Source organism: Adiantum capillus-veneris, chromosome 26, assembly GCF_014529385.1.
Source record: "Adiantum capillus-veneris isolate H3 chromosome 26, ASM1452938v2, whole genome shotgun sequence".
NCBI classification, from domain to species: Eukaryota; Viridiplantae; Streptophyta; class Polypodiopsida; order Polypodiales; family Pteridaceae; genus Adiantum; species Adiantum capillus-veneris.
This window is the reverse complement of record NC_140956.1, coordinates 36398682-36408499: the sequence shown is the minus strand read 5'-3', so window position 1 is coordinate 36408499 and position 9818 is coordinate 36398682.

Genomic DNA, 9818 nt, shown 5'->3' with positions numbered 1-9818 from the left:
GCCTTGTGTGGACCATATTGATAGTGGGCCATATGTCTTGGCAAAATATGAACCATGGTTGAACAGTATGTGCTACATTGAAATAAAACAAAATTGTCACTAGAGTACAATTTAAAATTTTGTTTTGTATACGTAGAATGCTAACCCACCATGTAATGTGTGATATGTTGCCCACCCCACCCTGTAAGGTAAACCTTCTTCCAATCCAACAAGGCTGCTTGAAATGATGTGAGCTTACTTTGGTTCCAAGAATGTTGCTCAACATAGTGGAAAATTTTATCTAGTGATTTCCACACGTTCGCCTTGTGATTTTGGATTGCCCCACCACCAACATTGTATTTAACCACTTTATGTTCATTTGTTGAACAGGTTTCTCCTCTCTTCTCTATCTGAATCTTTGAGGCTAAACCCAAGAAACCTTCTGGCCTTCACGCCGCCTACCGATGCTTTCCTAGGTACCTTGTAACGACTTTCAGACATCTTAGGGTCCTCTTTGATTTTGACATTGCTTCCATGCAAACCAATGTGTGAGAGCACTCCCTCTAATGCTTTGATCACTCTTTTCGACTCACTCTATGGCTTTAATGTCCGTGAAAAACATATGAACAAATGAACCACCTTTTTAATTATTTGACAGAGTGCATGAAGTGTATAGACGTGAACTCTACTCAGAGGAATATCAAGCACTGGCCTAAAAGTTCTATCTTGAAGATGTCTATTGGGAGCTCTATTCCATTGCACACTCTCAAGAGATTGTGCATCAGCCATGCAATATAGGCATGGATTTGCCACAACTGCTCTGTGTGTTATGTTGTACATACACTTAAGAGTCTTTAAGTCACCTTCCATGTGCCATTCCACTGTATAGTCACCAAATCCTTCCACTAAAAGAACGACTCTGTTTCTTTGTTCACTGATGATAGAAGGAATTTGGGTTTGACTAGAAACCCAATTGAGGATTTCAAAACTTTCCTTATCAACCTGTAGTGAAAAACAAAAACAAAAATCAACAAACCAAATAATCAATATTTTTGTTATTACAGAGTGAACTAAGTGTACGTGAAATGATCCTAGAGCTAGAATGTTGTTTTTGGATTGCACGCTGAAATATCATGGATCCTCTTTCGTTATTGATGGATCCATAGCTCTGTTCATGAGGGTAATGGTGACTCTCTCCATCTTCTTGTTCTTCAGGACCTCTCACTCGTCGAGCTTCAAAACAAACTTGAGAACCCCACCGCACTCCTCTCGATTGATGTCAAAGAAGTGAACTCCATACCTTTGCAATGCTTCAAGATCAACGAAGAGGTTGTTGTGCTCATTAAACTGTACCTCTCTGCCTCCCTTGCCTAAGAACATTGCTTCAATATGGAATGGTGACCCAAGTTTCTCAAATACCTCATCGTTTATGTGCCGGCGAGCAGCCTTTACATGTGATGGCTTTGGTAGCAATGATCCTCTCTGTAGTTTATTTTGAGACTTTTTAGCTAATGCTTTGAAGAGTGCCCTGTATCCCATCTGCAAGATGCCACTCTCATCAAGTATTGACTGCACTTCCATTGGTTGCAACTGATTCTCGTACATGAAGGAGGTAAGGAGTCTCCCTTTCAATTGACAAAATTTTTTCTGAGTTATCATCTCTTCAACTACTTCTTTGGAACTAGACGGCCGTAATGCACTCCAGCATTGAAGCCTACACCGTTCGAGTTTGGATGTAGTAAAGACCTGCCAAAAAAGCACACCACGTTATGATTATGTATAGGAAAGTGTATCCATTTCTTAGTGAAGCACATTGAAGATAAAAAAGTAGAAACAAACTTTGAGTTACCTTAAAGCTCGTATTTGTTTTTTCAGGCCACCACTACCAATCTTCATGTTCTCAATGTTGCACAGATCTCGTTTTTTTTCCGACTACCAAGCACGTTGTCTTTCTCTTGCAAACTAGTGATCTTCTTCTCTAGGACTTGGATTGTCTCTTTGTTTGATGGAATCTTCCGAAAGCATGCTTCATTAAGTTTCTTTAGCTACATGTTCTCCATCGCCAGGAAGTTTCTTTGCCTTTCCGCACAATCCTCTCATTTCCAAATGTTCGATGTATCCCAATAGCCCATCCTTGCCATCGCCTGTGAAATATAAGAGGTTAGTGATTTTATCAAAGGGAGGTGGTGCATTTGTCGTAGGATCCTTTGGATAAATCGACCCATCGGTCCATAAATCCAAATGATGTTCCTTGTTTGTCCTTCTAAGTTCTTTCTCCCATTGAGATAAGAAAGACTCCCTCCTATGTTTTTGCAACGGTGCGTACTCTTGCATTACATCAACATGACGATGATGTGTGTTCTTTCTTTGGGTAAGTGTTAAAGATGAAGGGGTTAAGGATTGCAAGTTCAAATTGGTATTTTCATCAGAAAAAGAAGCGTTCTGCATTTCTAGAGTTGATAGAGAAATAGAGAGACACTCAAAACTCATCAAATATCTCAGGTTTTGGGAGGGAAGGCCATATTCTCATGTTTAGAGTTGATAGAGTTCGTGTGGCTTATGTTTCTGGAGGGAACGCTTGTAAGTTGGCATTTTAAATCATCAGTCATACGGTTAGTTGGATTCTTGACAAGAGAATGAAGGATAAAAATGATAAAGACCAAGGCTAGCTACCAAAGAATATCATTTTGGCTTTTTTTTGGCGCAAAAAAGTATCACATAAAATGCACAATTTAACATTTTCATTTTCTCTCTCTAAGCCGACGTGGAACTTCTTACAGGGCCCAAAAGTGAGTCCAACTTTCTCATAACTATTATAATTAGTGGGTTACAATTATACAAATAACTTGTCCGTAGGGTAGTGCTACCTGCACCTCTTGTGGAGTTTGGTATATAATATTTGATATTGCTTGTTGGTGCAAAAAATTGGGAGGCTCCTCTTTTATAGTTAGTTCTACTTTAGATATGAGCTGCTATTGAATGTAAATTGATGACTCTTCAAGCTGTAAATTCAAAAAAAATCGACAATATTAAAGCAGCATGTACTGCTTTTAACTCTAATTAATGCAAGAACTACTCTCTCTCTCTCTCTCTTGTGTGTGTGTGTGTGTGTGTGTGTGTTGGAGAGCAGGTCTTGAGAATCACTAGCATGCTTTGCTTTAACTATTACAAGCCCGTGCACACACCCATCATATAATATAAATGTCTTGCTTGCTTGCACTTGAACCTGGGAATATCCTTCCAAAGATGATCTAATTGCACATACAGTTCTGCATCTAAGTTTTAACATTATGGTTGACACATCAATATATGAGGATAGAGAAACTTAAGCTCGTGAATGAGCTAGTGGGTTACAACTATACAAGTAACTTGTCCGTAGGGTACTGCTACGTGCACCTCTTGTGGAGTTTGGTATATAATATTTGATATTGCTTGTTGGTGCAAACATTGGGAGGCCCCTCTTTTATAGTTAGTTCTACTTTAGATATGAGCTGCTATTGAATGTAAATTGTTGACTCTTCAAGCTTTAAATTTAAAAAAAAATCAACAGTATTAAAGCACCATGTACTACGTTTAACTCTAATTAATGCAAGAGATACTTTCTCTCTCTCTCTCTCTCTCTCTCTCTCTCTCTCTCTCTCTCGTGTGTGTGTGTGTGTGTGTGTGTGTGTGTGTGTGTGTGTGTGTAGGAGAACAGGTCTTGAGAATCACTAGCATGCTTTGCTTTAACTATTGCAAGCCCGTGTACACACGTCCCATCATATAATATAAATGTCTTGCTTGCTTGCACTTGAACCTGGGAATATCCTTCCAAAGATGTTCTAATTGCGCGTACGGTTTGCATCTAAGTTTTGACATTACAATTGACACATCAATATATGAGGATAGAGCAACTTAACTGTAATTGGACACTTAAGTGTCCTGAGACACTAAAGTGTCTTGTTTTTCTACCAAGTTTTGGCAATTTATTTGTCAATCTAGAAAGAAGTTTTTTACACCTTGCTTCTACCATAGATTGGTTATGAGGGAAAGAAAACACCACATTTTTCTCCATATACAAATACAATTTGTATGGAGAGAATTTAGGTAAGCTCTAAGACATAAATTTTAGTAAAATTTCAAGCCGTTTTGCCAAAAAAATCATAAAATTATTATATCTTTTTGTAGAGATGCCCTTTTCATGTTTATAAACGCCAAGTGTTAGCACTTAGTGTTACAAAACAATGGAATGCACTTCAAAGATAAGTTTCAAAGTCACATGCAAGCTATAGACATAATTTCATACTTGAGCATGTGCTGAATAAGATCATAATTTTGGTCTTCCAAAGGTCCCCTCATGAAATTGGTACTATTCTAGTGCAATTTGACAACTACAAATGACTTTACATGTTTAAACCAAGAACTTACGTATTTTTCAGGCTCCCTAACTCAATTAAATCTCGTTGCTTGAACTCTATCATGAATTGTTTATCGTGCAAAAACTCTTGAAAATCTTGAGTTCTCCATAATAACATTGAAACCAATGTTTTAGGCACCCCAATTGTGAATGTACCATGTACTTTGATACATTTAGTTGACCTACATGGAAAGTTTGATATTATTTGAGGTTTTGAATGTTTATATCTAAAGAATGAAAATATGAAAGTTTTCTCTTATGCAGTTTTGAATATTTAAAATGATCTAATAATTGTTGCATACCAAAGCCCTTCTACTTGCCACCTTGAGTGGTCAGTGGAAAGGGAAAGAAATGTAACACTTTCCAAAACTCACAAATACATCAGAAACATATTTTTCTTTGTATACAACAATGTGCTTGAAATGACCATATCAAACACATGGAACTTTCCATTATTTTATATACTCCAAAATAATTTTTTTTGCTCATGAAACTTTCAATTATCTATAGAAAAATTGTGGAAGAGTCACCTAAAATTTTCTACAAGGTCGCTTCATTTTTTCTTGAGCTTATAAAGGCGATTTCCTCAAAGCGTCAATCGCAGTCTTACGAGGGTCAACTTGACGAGTATAGTTCTTGATCATGATAGATTCTAAAATGCAAGGTTATATTTTTAGAAGATCCTCTAGCTAACATATTTAAGCATATCAAAAGGGTTTTCTTAAATAAATTGTCTAATGCAAACAACATTTAATTTAAATTTGTTAAAAAAAGACACTTAAAGTGTCCTGTTTTGGTACCAAACTAGTGTTAAGCTCGTGAATGAGCTAGTGGGTTACAATTATACAAGTAACTTGTCCGTAGGGTAGTGCTATTGTGCAAGATTTGTTACATGGTGCTATCCATCAATTTGCACGTAGCTCGTGATTTAAAAATAAAATAGGTAGTGTTAATATTATACATTGTGTTTGATGTTGAATGTGTGTGTGTGACTTGGATGCTTATGTTGACCAACCCATGCTTATAGTTTTTTTCATGATATCTTAGCTTCTTAATGTTTACTAGTGCCATAATATTGAGCACGTACATAGGCACGTTGACAAGCAAGCATGCAATGTATTGTGGTAGTGTAAGGTAGAGTTCACTCTTGGTGCATATCTAGATTGTTCCAAAAACTCTCTCCCCGGTTGCTTGTGTTTTGTCTTCCTCCCTCTTTGTACCACCCAAATGACCGTGTGTGAGCCAAATCTTCCATTGCATTTATCTTATGGTATCATAGCTCACGTTTGCTTGTGCTGACACCTTCGATCAAGAGTGCATGGTGATACTAATTTGGAGCCAACAAGAGGGTAATTTGCTAATAGAGCATACATATTCGCATTCAAACCTCCACGGAGTCGATATTTCCCTATATAGCCGGCTAAGTTGCATTTATATGCCTGTATATGTATAATATGCTTTTATCCACTGTATATCCATATTATACCCATCTATCCATATAAAATGGAGTTTGATGGAACTATTTTTTGATTGAAATATATATAGATCAAAAAATAATTCAATAAATAGTTTATCCTTTGTAACAAGCGACCATATGGCTTGAAGTTTCATTTTTAGTATACACCAATATACACCTACTTAAGAAGTAGAAGGCGAGCTACAATCCAAAATAAAGAAATATAACAAGCAATTAATCTTTAAGAGAAATCTTTAAGATAAATTTATTTTTTGAAATAAATTAATCTTTTGTAACTATTATATAACAAAGGACCATATGGCTCGAAGTTTCATTTTTAGCGAAGTTGGAAAGTAGAAGGTGAGCTACAATACAAAATAAAGAAATATAATAAACTGAGTAACCTTCAAAGATAAACTTAGTTTTTGAAATAAATTTATCTTTTGTAACTACTATATGACAAGTGACCATACGACAAGTGACCATACGGCTTGAAGTTTCATTTTAAGCATACATCAATACACCTACTTGTGATGTAGAAGGTGAGCTACAATCTAAAATAAAGAAATATTAAAGATAAATTTAGCTTTTCGAATATTTTTGTATTTATTTCTTGCAAAACTCACAATTATGAGTGATTGTATTAGAATTCCACCAAGAAAAATACAAATCAGCATCAAGCTCATTCGAGCCTTCAGGGGCAGATGGTTACAACAGAAGTATCAAGTAGCGTACTATTACCAAAAGCTCAGTCCTTAACACAACAAGGCTCGACCGGATGGCAGGGGTCTCTCTAAGCCAATCATTCAAGTTTTGCCGTTTACCTATCACATATATTATCTCCTTAAACTCTTTTAAGAGAAACCTTAAAGAGAAATACGAGTTTGCTATTTTGGTATCAAAACAAGAAATATAAGTGTCCAATGCAAAACAACAATGCTACACAGACTCTAGAAAATATCTTCAAAAATCCTATTCTAAGAATAGTGTATGCTAGCCAAAGTAGCATTATAAACGCATGGTGGATAAGAACTCTCTATGTCTCTTGTCATCCTTTCATGCCTTTTTTACGCCACTACCTCCCTCCCCCCCCCGCCTGCTTGTACTCGTTGTCTCAACCATTGCCAACCCTCTTATGTCGGCTACAATTGTGACCCTGCAGTGTCTACCATAGATCATCTATTGATTCACATCTCTATTACCTCTGACAGTGATATATGGTCACCCTAAGGCGCCTGCTACTCAAGATGGTACACGTCACAAGGACCCTCCTCACCACACACGACAGTAGGAGACGAATAGAGGGTGAGGGTATTTTGTTGCACCTCTACACACTTGTAGCATCAAGAGAAATATCTACGTAAACCTTCACTAATACTTTTTGCCAGTCCTCCGTATGGTTCAAACACACAAAGACACACGCACACACATATGCGCAAGGGTTTCATCACAAGAAGACATCCTACTTAATTTTTTCCCTGAAATCATTGGAAGAATCTGCTTTTGCACTCCCACTTGGCGTCTCTCTCTCTCTCTCTCTCTCTCTCTCTCTCTCTCTCTCTCTCCATATGATTCCCTCCCTCTTTTTGTCCTCAAAGCCACAAATGTATCTTTCTTGATTCCATCTAATAGACCCATTTTGAAAATTCAATAGAACTACTTAGTATAGATGCAACAAGGGAATTAATTATCACACTCTCATCAATGTTTAACATTGTTGAACTAGAAGCATAACGCTAGTAAAAGAAGGATGTTAGCACTTTCAAGATTTTGGTATTTTGTTCTAACACTTATACTTTCTATGAGAACTAAGTTTTTGGGACTAAGTGAGTACGCCTTGTTCTATCTAGAAGTCTTGCAAAACCATGCAAAACCTTATTTTGAACATAGTTAGAGTAAATTTATGAGATATTTTTTATAAAAAAATTATAAATCTAATTTATTTTATTTTGTCTTTAAATCTTCATTGAAATTACCTTTCAGGTAAGCTGAAGGCCAAACCTCAAAGAAGATGCCCAAATATGATGACAATGAGCCCACATGTGTCTATTATACAAATAACAAGATTTTGATCTAAATACAAACTTTCAAGAAACTACACAATACGCTATTTTTGTTGATGTGGCATTGTATAATATGTGTGAGCCATGCAGGTATGGGTGTAATTTAGAAAATGCCCATACAGCAGCTAGTAGTTCTATCTCTCTGGTCCAATAGTTCTACTCAGCCCACGTAAGAGATTGGTTACTGAAGGAAATTGGACGTCAACAACCAGATTCGTCGGTCTGCAAGAGGACAACTCCTAAATCCTTGTTAGATGTATCTTTCTGTAATAAAAAGAGCTTTTGAAAGTTGGGTTGAGCAAGGACTGCTGCTTTTAAATTAAGTGATTTGAGCTTGTCAAAGCTTTGTTGACATCTAGAAGTCCATTGATAATTAGTCGCTTTCTTGAGTAAAAGTCAAAGAGGATAGGTGATAGAGAACATCTGAGGGACAAAGATCAACTGCAATATCTTGCACATGGAGGCTTTGTTTGAAGACCCGTCTCAACCAGCTTGCACAACATCTCAAAGAACACATCCTAGGGTATCAACCAAGCACTTAGGACACCTTTACTTGCCATCCCATTTGGCCCAATATTGGAGCCTTTTTGGCCTAAAAATCTGCATCATCCATACACTTCCACTAGGACTTGCTTGCCCATGTCTTCCACATTGGCCTTTTCACTTTGTCTTGCACCTGCTATCACCCAATTCTTGCCATAGAACACTTCCTTGCACCGACCAAATTTGGATGCACCATCATTGCCCACCCCCTAGTTGAACATTTATGTTCAACCACACACATGCTTATTAAATTGAAAAAATGAAACTCCAAAGCAAATACTCTGTACAACACAAAACCGTCCACCATATGTACAAAACCTACCTCTGCTACCGACTGCCTTTGTTCAAGTGGATTTCCCAACCCCCTCCTTAACCGCATGGTCACCACCTGGGTCAAACATGTACCTTCCATTGATCACCTCCATCTACCTGTAACAACTTTGCATACCCGATCTGCCCCCAACATATCTCTGCCATTCCAAGCACTTATTGAAAAACTATTCACTTGCAACAAATAATCTCCAGATAGAGCACCATCATGCTCAACCAACACTATTGACATGCCTGATTAATCATCCCACCCATGTGAAGTGAGATCTTCTTCCAGCAGATCATGTATCTCTTCAGGAGCCCATTGCACAACAACTCCTATCAGCATACCCTTCATCTACCACTCACAAACCTCCTTAGAAAGCTTGGACACCACCTCAGAATCCGCACCACCAATCATAGAGTGCACTTGCTGCACTAGAATCTCCTCTACTTTTGGCTCCATACTGCTTTTCTCACCTGCCATGCACTCAATTCCAACATCATCGAGCTCTTCCTCATTGGTTGGCCCTTCAAGGTCGATTAGCACCACTTTCTTGTCTGCTTCAATTACGTTCTCTTCAAGCACATGCTCTACCGTTGCATCATGTTCTGCTATCATACGCAAAGTTGCTCCATATCTTTTGGCAAAACCCAGTACTTGTTGCACCACCGTAGCACATTCCACTACCACTTTCATCAAAAGGGCCATTAGCATGGTGCCACACATCACCTTCACTTGCCTATCATCACCTGTGGGCCTTGACTGCTCCACCTCGTCTTCATCAAGCATCTTTGCTTGCACTTCACACTTCTTCTTGCACATATTCACTGCCTCTCCACTCACGTGCAAGAGATCAAAGTCTTCATACTTGGATTGAGATGACTCGGTCTCCAAACTCATGTCCACATCCATACAGCTATTGTCACTCAGCTCAATCTCTTCCTTTGTCTCAAGCTTGGGAATCTCCTCTAGCTTCACTGCTTCGACCTCGTCTTCAAACCGCACTTTTTGACCTTTATCACACTTCAATGGAACTTCAATAGCCGCATTTGAACTTGGAAGCACATC